Source organism: Ranitomeya imitator, chromosome 6 (genome assembly GCF_032444005.1).
Source record: "Ranitomeya imitator isolate aRanImi1 chromosome 6, aRanImi1.pri, whole genome shotgun sequence".
Taxonomy (NCBI): Eukaryota; Metazoa; Chordata; class Amphibia; order Anura; family Dendrobatidae; genus Ranitomeya; species Ranitomeya imitator.
Window position 1 is genome coordinate 151,287,853 of NC_091287.1, and position 13,816 is coordinate 151,301,668.

Consider the following 13,816-nt stretch of genomic DNA (forward strand, 5'->3'; position numbering starts at 1 on the left):
ACTGTTCAGAGACACCTGCCAAATATGACCTTCATGGAAGAGTCTTCAAGAGAAACCTCTTCTGCATCCTCACCATAAAATGAAGATTCAGAAGTATGCTAAACAAGTCTGATGCATTTTGAAAACAAATACTGTGGACCAATGAAGATAAAATTCTTAGACCATAATTAGCAAAGGTATGTGTGGAGAAAAAAGGTACAGACTATCAGGCCAGACATTATAGCTAGCTTCACAGTTGAGGCAATGGATAACTACATATATTCCACATACAATCTTTACTCCTTCAGGTACCTAATCCTAAAAATAAAGGGATAAGCTGGAGGCAGAAAAGCTACCTTTCCAACTATCGTGACACTGGAGAATATTTTGATAACTACCAAAGAGCGCAATTAAAGGCTATCCTGTCTCAGGTGAATTCTAAACTTACCTTAAGACTAACGAAAGTAAATACCAGAGATGTGGGCATCCAGGTAAACCCCAGATAGGATGTGTCTGTCCAGTGCTCTCTGGGCCCCAGAACACTAATCAGGAGGAGGCTAGGAACCCTCAGAAAACCTCAGCAGGTTTTGTTTGACCAGGAAAGTCCTACATCTCCCACTAAGACCATACGCTTTCTTAGAACTATAACAGTGTACTTGCCTGTTGCTGCTGGAAGACAGACATCTTTTCAAGAGGAGGATGTAGAAGTCCAGCAGAAAATTGGTGAGGCTGCAAAAGATGATGTCCCTTCAATTGCAAGTGATAAAGAGGGCAAAAAACAGGCTAGTGAAGGCAAAGAAGCCAAAAAAAGGAGATGAGAATGAGACCCAATCTGCCCTTCACCTGGGCAGACAAAAGTAAGATTCCAGTTCCTAGAACAAAAGTATGGCTATTACCACTGTAAAGACTGCAACATCCTCTGGGAAAGTGCATATGTTTGGTGTGTGCAGGGGACCAACAAGGTGTATTTCAAACAGTTTTGCAGAACTTGTCAGAAGTCCTTTAACCCTTATCGAGTGGAGGACATCATGAGTCAGAGCTGCAAACAGACAAGGTGCATGTGTCCTGTAAAAGAGTATCAAGTAGACCTAAAAGACCCCACCAGCAAGACCTGTGTGGAAAATGCAAGGGCAAGAGGCTCTCTTGTGACAGTACTTTCAGTTTCAAGTACATAATTTATTCAGTCTTCAGTCTTCTTCCCCACAGTTAGGTCAGATATGTGCATGGCTTTTGTTTTTTTCTTTTTGGCGTCATTATACAGACTATCAGGAACAAAAATAATTAAGTATATGGGTGGATCAATCATGCTTTGGGATTGTGTTGACCAATGGCATGGGAACATTTCACGGGAAGTGGGAAGAATAGATTCAATGAAATTTCAAAAAATTCTTGATGCAAACATAACACTATCTGTAAAAAAGCTGAATTTGAAAAAAGGATGATTTCTACAAATGGATAATGATCCTAACAAACATCAAAATCCGCAACAAACTACCTCAAAAGGAGCAAGCTGAAGGTTTTACAATGGCCCTCCTAGTCCCCTGATCTGAACATCATTGAAAATATGTGGCTAGACATCAAATGAACTGTGTATGCAAGATGACCCAGGAATCTTACAGAAATGGAAGAATTTTCCAAGGAATAATGGATGAAAGTCCAGCAAACAAGTATTGAAAGACTCTTGACTGGCTGCAAAAAAACATTTACAATCGTGATACTTTCAAAAGAGGGTGCTAACTATGCATGGTGCCCAAACTCTTGCATCAACCCATTTTTCTTTTTGTAATATTTAAAATGTAAAAGATGAAAATATATATTTTTGCCTAAAATACAGAGGAAATGTCTCATCCTTAACTTTAGGCCTTTTAGAAATAATTTCATCTTCAACTTGCTCAACTATTCACAATTTTGACCAGATGTGCATAAAGTTTTACATGCCACTGTAATTTTAGAAAATCTCAACTACTTTCGTTTTTATCTGTGCCTTTTGGTACTGTATGTCCTTCCTTAAAATGTAACACATGAAAAAAGTAATTTTGTAATATCAGCATCTTTCTCCTCCTGGATTCACCTCTCACTCTCAATTCATGGATAAAACTGTATTCTTGAAGACAGATTTTCCCATTTTTGAGACAGAAGATGATAGTTGGTGCCTGTAAGATTTTTCGGAGAGTGAAAGAGATGGAAGGAGCTAGAAGAAGAAACAGACTTTCTGCGGCAAATGATACTGAAATGACAGTTACAGTCCTCCACAGAACTTTATGAGCACCAACTGTCTTTTCAGATTTCATTTATAGGAAAATGTATATTCACTAAAGACAGATTTTACCCATTTATTGGGAAATTTGAGACTGAATGATCAGTACAGAAGTATTTCTTTAACCCCTTAACCCCCAAGGGTGGTTTGCACGTTAATGATGGGCCAATTTTTACAATTCTGACCACTATCCCTTTATGAGGTTATAACTCTGGAACGCTTCAACGGATCCCAGTAAATCTGACATTGTTTTCTCGTGACATATTGTACTTCATGACAATGGTAAAAATTATTTGATAGTACCTGCGTTTATTTGTGAAAAAAATGGAAATTTGGCAAAAATTATGAAAATTTCGCAATTTTCCAACTTTGAATTTTTATGCAATTAAATCACAGAGATATGTCACACAAAATACTTAATAAGTAACATTTCCCACATGTCTACTTTACATCAGCACAATCTTGGAACCAAATTTTTTTTTTGTTAGGGAGTTATAAGGGTGAAAAGTTGACCAGCAATTTCTCATTTCTACAACACCATTTTTTTTTAGGGACCACATCTCATTTGAAGTCATTTTGAGGGGTCTATATGATAGAAAATACCAAAGTGTGACACCATTCTAAAAACTACACCCCTCAAGGTGCTCAAAACCACATTCAAAAAGTTTATTAACCCTTCTGGTGCTTCACAGGAATTTTTTGAATGTTTAAATAAAAATGAACATTTAACTTTTTTTCACAAAAAATTTAATTCAGCTCCAATTTGTTTTATTTTACCAAGGGTAACAGGAGAAAATGGACACCAAACATTGTTGTACAATTTGTCTTGAGTACGCCAATACCCCACATGTAGGGGTAAACCACTGTTTGGGCGCATGGCACAGCTCGGAAGCGAAGGAGCGCCATTTGACTTTTCAATGCAAAATTGACTGAAATTGAGATGGGGCGCCATGTTTCGTTTGGAGAGCCCCTGATGTGCCTAAACATTGAAACCCCCCACAAGTGACACCATTTTGGAAAGTAGACCCCCTAAGGAACTTATCTAGAGGTGTGGTGAGCACTTTGACCCACCCAGTGCTTCACAGAAGTTTGTAATGCAGAACCATAAAAATAAAAAATCATATTTTTTCACAAAAATTATCTTTTCGCCCCCAATTTTTTATTTTTCCAAGGGTCAGAGAAGAAATTGGACCCCAAATGTTGTTGTACAATTTGTCCTGAGTACGCTGATACCCCATATGTGGGGGTAAACCACTGTTTGGGCGGATGGGAGAGCTCGGAAAGGAAGGAGCGCCGTATGACTTTTCAATGCAAAATTGACAGGAATTGAGATGAGACGCCATGTTGCGTTTGCAGAGCCCCTAATGTACCTAAATAGTAGAAACCCCTCACAAGTGACACCATTTTGGAAAGTAGACCCCCTAAGCAACTTATCTAGATGTGTGTTGAGCGCTTTGACCCACCAAGGGCTTCACAGAAGTTTATAATGGAGAGCCGTAAAAATAAAACAAAAATTTTTTCCCACAAGAATTATTTTTTAGCCCCCAGTTTTGTATTTTCCCAAGGGTAACAGGAGAAATTGGACCCCAAAATTTGTTGTCCAATTTGTCCTGAGTGCGCTGATACCCCATATGTGGGGGGAAACCACTGTTTGGGCGCATGGGAGGGCTCGGAAGGGAAGGAGTGCCATTTGAATGCAGACTTAGATGGAATGGTCTGCAGGTGTCACATTGCGTTTGCAGAGCCCCTAATGTATCTAAACAGTAGAAACCCCCCACAAGTGACACCATTTTGGAAAGTAGACCCCCTAAGGAACTTATCTAGATGTGTGGTGAGCGCTTTGACCCACCAAGGGCTTCACAGAAATTTATAATGGAGAGCCGTAAAAATAAAACAAAAATTATTTCCCACAAAATTTATTTTTTAGCCCCCAGTTTTGTATTTTCCCGAGGGTAACAGGAGAAATTGGACCCCAACAGTTGTCCTATTTGTCCTGAGTACGCTGATACCGCATATGTTGGGGTAAACCCCTGTTTGGGCACACGGGAGAGCTCGGAAGGGAAGAAGCACTGTTTTACTTTTTCAACGCAGATTTGGTGGAATGTAGATCGGACGCCATGTCGCTTTTGGAGAGCCCCTGATGTGCCTAAACAGTGGAAACCCCCCAATTATAGCTGAAACCCTCCAAACACTCCCCTAACCCTAATTCCAACGGTAACCCTAACCACACCTCTAACCCAGACACACCACTAACCCTAATCCCAACTCTATTCCCAACTGTAAATGTGATCTAAACCCTAACTGTAACTTTAGCCCCAACCCAAACTGTATCCCTAGCCCTAACCCTAGCCATAACCCTAACCATAACCCTAGCCCTAACCATAACCCTAACCCTAGCCCTAACCCTAGCCCTAACCCTAACCCTAGCCCTAACCCTAGCCCTAACCCTAGCCCTAACCCTAACCCTAGCCCTAACCCTAGCCCTAACCCTAGCCCTAACCCTAACCCTAGCCCTAGCCCTAACCCTAACCCTAGCCCTAACCCTAGCCCTAACCCTAACCCTAGCCCTAACCCTAACCCTAGCCCTAACCCTAGCCCTAACCCTAGCCCTAACCCTAGCCCTAGCCCTAATGGGAAAATGGAAATAAATACATTTTTTTAATTTTTCCCTAACTAAGGGGGTGATGAAGGGGGGTTTGATTTACTTTTATAGTGGTTTTTTTAGCGGATTTTTATGATTGGCAGCCGTCACACACTGAAAGACGCTTTTTATTGCAAAAAATATTTTTTGCGTTACCACATTTTGAGAGCTATAATTTTTCCATATTTTGGACCACAGAGTCATTTTAGGTCTTGTTTTTTGCGGGACGAGTTGACGTTTTTATTGGTAACATTTTCGGGCACGTGACATGTTTTGATCGCTTTTTATTCCGATTTTTGTGAGGCAGAATGACCAAAAACCAGCTATTCATGAATTTCTTTTGGGGGAGGCGTTTATACCGTTCCACGTTTGGTAAAATTGATAAAGCAGTTTTATTCTTCAGGTCAGTACGATTACAGCGACACCTCATTTATATCATTTTTTATGTTTTGGCGCTTTTATACGATAAAAACTATTTTATAGAAAAAAATAATTATTTTTGCATCGCTTTATTCTCAGGACTATAACTTTTTTATTTTTTTGCTGATGATGCTGTATGGCAGCTCGGTTTTTGCGGGACAAGATGACGCTTTCAGCTGTACCATGGTTATTTATATCTATCCTTTTGATCGCATGTTATTCCACTTTTTGTTCGGCGGTATGATAATAAAGCGTTGTTTTTTGCCTCGTTTTTTTTTTTTTTCTTACGGTGTTTACTGAAGGGGTTAACTAGTGGGCCAGTTTTATAGGTCGGGCCGTTACGGACACGGCAATACTAAATATATGTACTTTTATTGTTTTTTTTATTTATTTAGATAAAGAAATGTATTTATGCGAATAATATTTTTTTTTTTTTCATTATTTAGGAATATTTTTTTTTATTTTTTTTACACATTTGGAATTTTTTTTTTTTACTTTTTTACTTTGTCCCAGGTGGGGACATCACAGATCGATGATCTAACAGTTTGCACAGCACTCTGTCTGATCACCGATCTGATAGCAGTGCAGGCTGCTTCACAGTGCCTGCTCTGAGCAGGCTCTGTGAAGCCACCTCCCTCACTGCAGGACCCGGATCCGTGGCCATCTTGGATCCGGGCCTGGAGCAAGCAGGGAGGGAGGTAAGACCCTCGCAGCAACGCGATCACATCGCGTTGCTGCGGGGGGCTCAGGGAAGCCCGCAGGGAGCCCCCTCCCTGCGCGATGCTTCCCTGCACCGCCGGCACATTGCGATCATCTTTGATCGCGGTGTGCCAGGGGTTAATGTGCCGGGGGTGGTCCGTGACCGCTCCTGGCACATAGTGCCGGATGTCAGCTGCGATAGGCAGCTGACACCCGGCCGCGATCGGCCGCGCTCCCCCCGTGAGCGCCGCCGATCGCGCTGGACGTACTATCCCGTCCATGGTCATAGGGGCCCACCCCACCTCGACGTGATAGTACATCCGTTGTCAGAAAGGGGTTAATAAATTATATTAAAATGTTTATTTGTATGTATACTATTAATTTCTGGTGGAAATTGAATTGTTAATCTTAAAATGTGGCTGTGTCTGGAATTAAATAGCTCTAGTAAGTAAAAACAAATATCTTTATATAGCATAGTTTATACTTAAATGGTTTGCTAACCAGGGTATAGGGGTATATAAATGAAATACAGCAATGGAGAACTTGCTGATTTATTTGAGGCATAGTCAAAAAGTTTAGAACCCCATTTCCATAAGTTTTCTATCAGATTGAAGTGTACAGCCTTCTGAAAAGAACTTGTTTTCCTAAGAAATATGACATTTAATGCCTGTCACATTTACTCTAGTCATATGATGCTGGTGACAAGCTTAGTTGTACACCCTGTTTTCTGGTGATGATGTTGCTATGTTTGTGTCTTGACTGTATATCTTTGAATGTCGTTGCTGTTTTTAATCAACAAATTTCCATATTGGATCCTATTTTTCAGATGAATGTTCTGAAAAATAATGTGCAATGTGTGGGCAGACAAAAGATCCATTTTGTAAGGGGACACCAAACTGCTCATGGTTGGTAAATGTCCTCTTCCCACATAACAATTGCACATTCTAACTCTACCAGTATATGTACTTTAAAAATAATTTCTTATTAGAAACAGCTGCAACATTGGCTACTGTGAAATGTCAGATTGTGTTCTGTAGCTTCCTCTTTCTGACACGCTGCATTACTGAGTCTTCTTAAATGAAAGTTAACAATTTCGGATGATTTGCTTGAAAATTATTTTCAGGGAATTCCTCGTAGGGACATTTTAGATTCATCCCACATTTCTACCTCGGTAAAGGAAACCCAAAAAATGTATCTTTTTTCTCAACCAACAGATACCCTTTATGGTGAATTAGGAATCTATTTGTATTGTTGACCTCCATTTTTTTACTGATAAAACACATACAAAAAGGCTATGAACATATTGTTTTAGCATATAGTGAAGCAAACTGAAAGAAAGTTGTACTGGGTGAGATAATCTTAAGGCAGAAACATAATCTCAATGATTGCAAGCATTATATCAAATATCAAAGTCAGTTTAGCAGACACTTGACTTAGATAAGAGTAAAGTGAGTTTTAAAGGGGTTGTCCAGTCTAAAGCTACAAGTCTGCAGTTACTCTATGTGACTGCAGACTCGTGAATCATCATATCGTGCATACTATGCACTGTGAGGATTCTCCAGTGCTGGTTAACAATCCTACTAGATGGCTCTAGCCTTGCTTCACAATTTTTGAAACATAATTTGTTTTTAAAGGAAAAAATATAAATAATTTCAGCTCACCACTATGACGGCCGTTTCAGACGCTCCAGCACGGAAGTTGTTCAGTCTAGACTAAACACAGCTGTATTCAAGAAAAAAGAGGAGTGTATCCAGCGAGCATAGAGGGTACAGTGATATATATTTTTGCAAAGAACTTCTTAATATTTAATGGATCCAATAATGTTACATATATAGACAAAAAATCTTCACCCCTCCCAAAACTACGCATTTCGTCAGATGCCTTTTTCATGTTGTTCAACTTATTTTTGTTAGGAAGTTTGAATGGTTAAAAGTTCACCAGCGATTTCTCATTTTTATAACAAAATTTGCAAAACCATTTTTTTAAGAGACCACATCACATTTGAAGTGACTTTGCGAGGACTATATGGCCAAAAAATACTCAAAATTGAAATCATTCTAAAAACTTCTCTCAAGGTTCTCAAAATCACATTCAACAAGGTTATTAATCCTTCGGGTGCTTCACAAGAACTGAAGCAATGTGGAAGGAGAAAATTAACATTTAACTTATTTTCACAACAATTTTATTTGGACCCAAATTTTTCTATTTTCAAAGTTGTAACAGGAGAAAATGGATACCATACTTTGTTGGACAATTTCACATGAGCATGCCAATACCTCATATTTGGGGGAATATTACTGTTTGGGTGCACAGCAGGGCTTGGAAGGGAAGAAACACAGTTTGATTTTGCTCCATTTAGAGAGCCCTGATGTGACTAAAGAGTGGAGACTCCCCACGAGAGACCTTGTTTTGGAAACTAGACCAAGCAACAAAATTGCCTAGATGTGTGGTGAGCACAGAAATTTATAACGTTGAGCCGTGAAAATCAAAAATCACATTTATTTCCACAAAAATGTTCTATTAACCCCAATTTTTTTTATTTTTGGTAAAAGAAAATGGACCCAAATAGATGTTTTGCAATTTCTTCTGCATATGCCGAATCCCCATATGTGGGGGAAAACTACTGTTTGAATGCACTGCAGTTCTTGGAAGGGAAGAAACACCGCTTTGACTTTTGAATGCAAAAATGGCTGAAATCATTAGAGGACACAATGCCGCTTTTGGAGAGCCCTTAAAGTGCCTAAACATTGGAAAACCCCACAACTGATGCCATTTTAGAAACTTTACTTCTCAAGGAATGTATTTAGGTGAGTAGTGAGCACAGTGCTTCACAGAAGTTTATAACGTAGAGCTGTAAAAATAAATAATATCACATTTTTCTCACAAAAATGTTCTTTTAGCCCCAAATTTTGCATTTTCACAAGAATAACAAGAGAATATCCACCATATAAATTGTTCTGCTATTTCTCCTGAGTATGTCAATACCAAATATGTGAAAGAAAAGTACATGGCAGGTTTTGGAAGAGAAGGAGCACCATTTGATTTTTTTAACATAAGATTTCTGGAATCATTAACAGACGCAATGTCGCATTTGAAGTGCCCCTGATTTGCTTGAACATTGGTAACCCCCACAAGTGACCCCATTTTGGAAATTAGATCGAGGGTCACATGGTCAGATACGGCACCTAAGCCCATTGGTCCTTTCAGGAAGGTCCTGTAGGTGCTAGGACTAAGTCCTGTTTTGCACACACTGAGCATGCCCAGGGCAAGGTCTCTTAGTGGAGATTTAGGGTCACATGCTCAGGTATGGCAGTCTCTCATTGGTCCTTCTAGGAAGGTCTTTTACTTGCTGCAACTATATAAGGCTCGCATGGCCGCACGGCCATGCGCTAGTATCAAATGTGTTTTGGCTTATGCCAGTGGATACAATACCACTCTGTTCTTATGTGGTGTGAAGTTGTTTGCATTGGGACTGTACACTCAGGCAGGCAGCTAGCGTCAGTGGGGGCAATTAGCCTTGGCTTAGCATCTAGTTCCTTCATGTGTGCAGTTAGCACAGAAGAGTTCCAGAGCAAGCACAACCCTAGTTAGGGTATTAGTTTTGTGTACAGCGCGACTATGTGAGGCAACAGAGTTCGCTACCAGTTCACACGGGGTGAAGCTTAACCCACGTGTGAGCTCAGAGTCCATCCGCCATTACTTAGCAGCAGATATCTCTGCACGGTGGACCCCAGGCTGCGAATGCACCTTGTAGCTACCTACCTATTACTCAGTGCATTCCGCTAGCCCTAACAGACTCCATGAGTGTTTTCCAGAAACAAGCATCAGTGGATGTTGCTTATTAGAAATTGCAAATCTGCTATTGTAGCACCTGTACATTTTAGTACCCAGTACATTGTAGTCCCCAGTACATTATACCCAGCACGTGCTTCTGGAAACATACCCCCTTAAATTAAATGGGCTCTCATTGCTACAGAAATTCCATGCATGTAGATGCTAAATATGTATTAGGCACCCTGTGGAGCTCAGAAAGGAGTGGGGCATTTGGATTTGGGAGTGGAGAATTCTCTGGAGTTCTTTTGCAGAGCCATAGTGCTTTTCTAGAGCCTTTGTACTAAAAGTAGCACAGAACCCACCTAGATTTCCATTAACAGATGGCAGACCTGAGTGGGGACTTACTTTTTTCTTGAATTGAGTTGAAGCTTTTATTTTGAATATTTTGCATAATGTTTGGGATCACATTTATCCAGCACTCTATGCTGAGCACTTACATCGAGGTTAGCAAATAAATTTCCGAATGACACGATTCAGATGAAACCCCCAAAGGATCTATTTGCGGTAAGGGGCAGCAGAGTTACAGAATTGGACTCCATCTGGCCTATCTTCAGCGGTGTTCTTCTTTTAAGAGGTAAACAAATTTGTGGCAACTGTACTTTTATGCACATTTAAAAAGTAGGACACCACTGGATGAAAGGCCAGACTGCATTCACAGTGCCTCTATATGCCTTATTATAGGAAATTTTCAGCCGATGGTTCTATCTGAATCACATATTTTAGAGATTTACATGGAAAACCCAGTGTAAGCTCTCAGGGAACTGCGAAGGATAAATGTGAGTTGAGCCATGCTGCGATCTTTGAAAGGCAGAATGAACAAATCAACATAAGGAATTGTCCTCATGCAGTATGAGTGATTAGATTACTTTTACTATTCTTCCAGTCAGTGCGATTAGTATTATTATTATTTATTTATATAGCACCATTGATTCCATGGTGCTGTACATGAGAATGGGTTACATATAAGTTACAGATATCACTTAGAGTAAACAAACAAACAATGAGAGACTGATACAGAGGGGCGAGGACCCTGCCCTTGCGGGCTTACATTCTACAGGATTATGGGGAAGGAGACAGTAGGTTGAGGGTTGCAGGAGCTCCGGTGTTAGTGAGGCGGTAGCTTCGATAGTGATGAGGAGGCAGCGGGATCAGTGCAGGCTGAAGGCTTTCCTGAAGAGATGAGTTTTCAGGTTCCATCTGAAGGATCCAAATGTGGTTGATAGTCGGATGTGTTGGGGCAGAGAATTCCAGAGGATGGGGGATATTCGGGAGAAGTCTTGGAGGTGATTGGATGAAGAGCGAATAGGTGTGGAGGAGAGAAGGAGGTCTTGGGAGGATCGAAGATTACGTGAGGGAAGATATCGGGAGATTAGTTCAGAGATATTTGGAGGAAACAGGTTATGGATGGTTTTGTAGGCCAGTATTATTCAAATTGTTTCTTCAGAGAGGAAGAGGACTGGAACTCTAGTGCCACCTATTGGAAGTAGCAATCCTAACAGTCAATGTCAACCCTTTAATGAGCCTTGTCACATGACTTAGGATAATAGTCAAACCAGAATCTCAATTTGCAGACACTGTGTTTCGGGGTACTGCCCCTCATCAGTGCAAAGTGGAGATCTGGTTTGGCTGATTGAGAGGCGTCTGACTGGGATCCAAGAAGTATCATGTCTCCTTGCGGAGAGTGACATGATAAGAGTGTTGAGGTAAGAAGACTTAAAGCCTCAATGCTCCTCTGGGAAATATGCAAATTGTCTCTTCAGAGAGGAAGAGGAATAGAACTCTAGTGCCACCTATTGGAAGTAGCAATCCTAACAGTCAATGTCAACCCTTTAACGAGCCTTGTCACACTAGTTTGGCTATTATCCTAAGTCATGTGACAAGGCTTGTTAAAGGGTTGACATTGACTGTTAGGATTGCTACTTCCAATAAAAGCATCAGCTCATCCAGCAAAAACAAGCCATCACATAACTCTGTCGGCCAAAAATATGGAAAAATTATAGCTCTCAAAATGTGGTGATGCAAAAAATATAGACGCAATAAAAAGCGTCTTTTAGTGTGTGACAGAAGCCAAACATAAAAACCCTCTAAAAGGCCTCTTTCACACTTCCTGATATTTCCAGTACCGGAGATGTCGGTGTCAGTGTGTGTAATACATGCGGCATATGTGCGGCATGTGTGTGCCGCCAATGTGCAGCATCAGTACCACACAGACGGGTGCCAGGGAAGAAGCGTTACAGTAAGTGCTGTTCCCTGGTGCTGGGTGCTAAACATGGCTCTCATCAGCAGCTCTTTCACCATTGGTTTTTAGCCTGGATGATCGCATCTTGGCACCATCCAGGTTGAAAAGTAATTATCCCCAGACATGGATTATGGTATGGGACAGAACGACTGACAGGTGAGGAATATGGTTGTATTTTATTTTTGTTTTATTACAGGAGAACGAGGGCTTCAATGGAATAGATGTTAGCTGAGTATAACTGTTTGTTATTTTTAAATAAAATGGAAAACTGTGTGTTGTTTTATTTCTCATGAAATACTTTATTCTGGCTATGTCTTTATTTACCATACTAGATGGTGGCCCGATTGTAATGCATCGGGTATTCTAGAATATGTATGTAGTTTATTGATGAAGATTTAAGAATAATGCAGTGAAGACACAGAATTTTCTGGGTAAAATATATACATTAGCAGTGAAGTGGTGTTTAAATCCCGTGCCAATATAACTGATTGGTTGCGGCCGACCGGGCTCGACCAATCAGCAAAGCGTGGTTCAAATCCCATGCCAATTCGTGGCCAGACTGTGCCTGTCCCTGATTGGTTGCGGGCAGCTGGCGAGACCAATCAGCGACGTGGGATTTCCGTTACAGACAAACAGACAGAATTAGATGATTATATAGTAGATACCCAATGCGTTAGAATCGGGCCACCATCAAGTATTTCTATAAACATTGGCACTTACATTTATGTTTTAATAGTAAGAGACCAAGCACTCAACTTTAGGTAAGATGCAGCAGGAAAAATTTATTGTAGTAAATACAGGAAAGCGTTTCGGTCAATTGTGACCTTCATAAGTTACAGGAGGTTATTAAATAAAAGCCGGTAACGGGAATTATAATCGCTGCATGATCATATATCAAAATTAGTTCAGCGGGATAGTTCAGCTTGTTTTCTACAGGATGACGTATAGTTTTCAATGACACCTTTTATTTTACCATATAATAAACTTAAAAACGGGAAAATTTTTATTCTCTTCCTTACACACTGTCCTCCATGTTGTTCTCTCCCTCACAGACTGTCATCCATGTTATTCTCTCCCTCACAGACTGTCCTCCATGCTATTCTCTCCCTCACAGACTGTCCTCCATGTTATTATCTCCCACACACACTGTCCTCTATGTTATTCTATCCCTCACAGACTGTCCTTCATGTTATTCTCTCCCTCACAGACTGTCATTCATGTTATTCTCACCCTCACAGACTGTCCTCCATGTTATTCTCTCCCTCACACACTGTCTTCTATGTTATTCTATCCCTCACAGACTGTCCTCCATGTTATTCTCTCCCTCACAGACTGTCCTCCATGCTATTCTCTCCCTCACAGACTGTCCTCCATGTTATTATCTCCCACACACACTGTCCTCTATGTTATTCTATCCCTCACAGACTGTCCTTCATGTTATTCTCTCCCTCACAGACTGTCATTCATGTTATTCTCACCCTCACAGACTGTCCTCCATGTTATTCTCTCCCTCACACACTGTCTTCTATGTTATTCTATCCCTCACAGACTGACCTCCATGTTATTCTCTCCCTCACAGACTGTCCTCCATGTTATTCTCTCCCTCACAGACTGTCCTCCATATTATTCTCGCCCTCACAGACTGACCTCCATGTTATTCTCTCCTTCACAGACTGTCCTCCAAGTTATTCTCTCCCTCACAGACTGTCCTTCATGTTATTCTCGCCCTCACAGACTGACCTCCATG

General features: G+C 40.6%; 1 pseudogene; it reads left to right on the forward strand.

The window, feature by feature from the left end:
• Positions 1-225: 225 nt before the first annotated feature.
• On the forward strand, positions 226-1,189 carry LOC138643328 (zygote arrest protein 1.L-like; annotated as a pseudogene).
• The last annotated feature ends 12,627 nt before the right edge of the window (positions 1,190-13,816 follow it).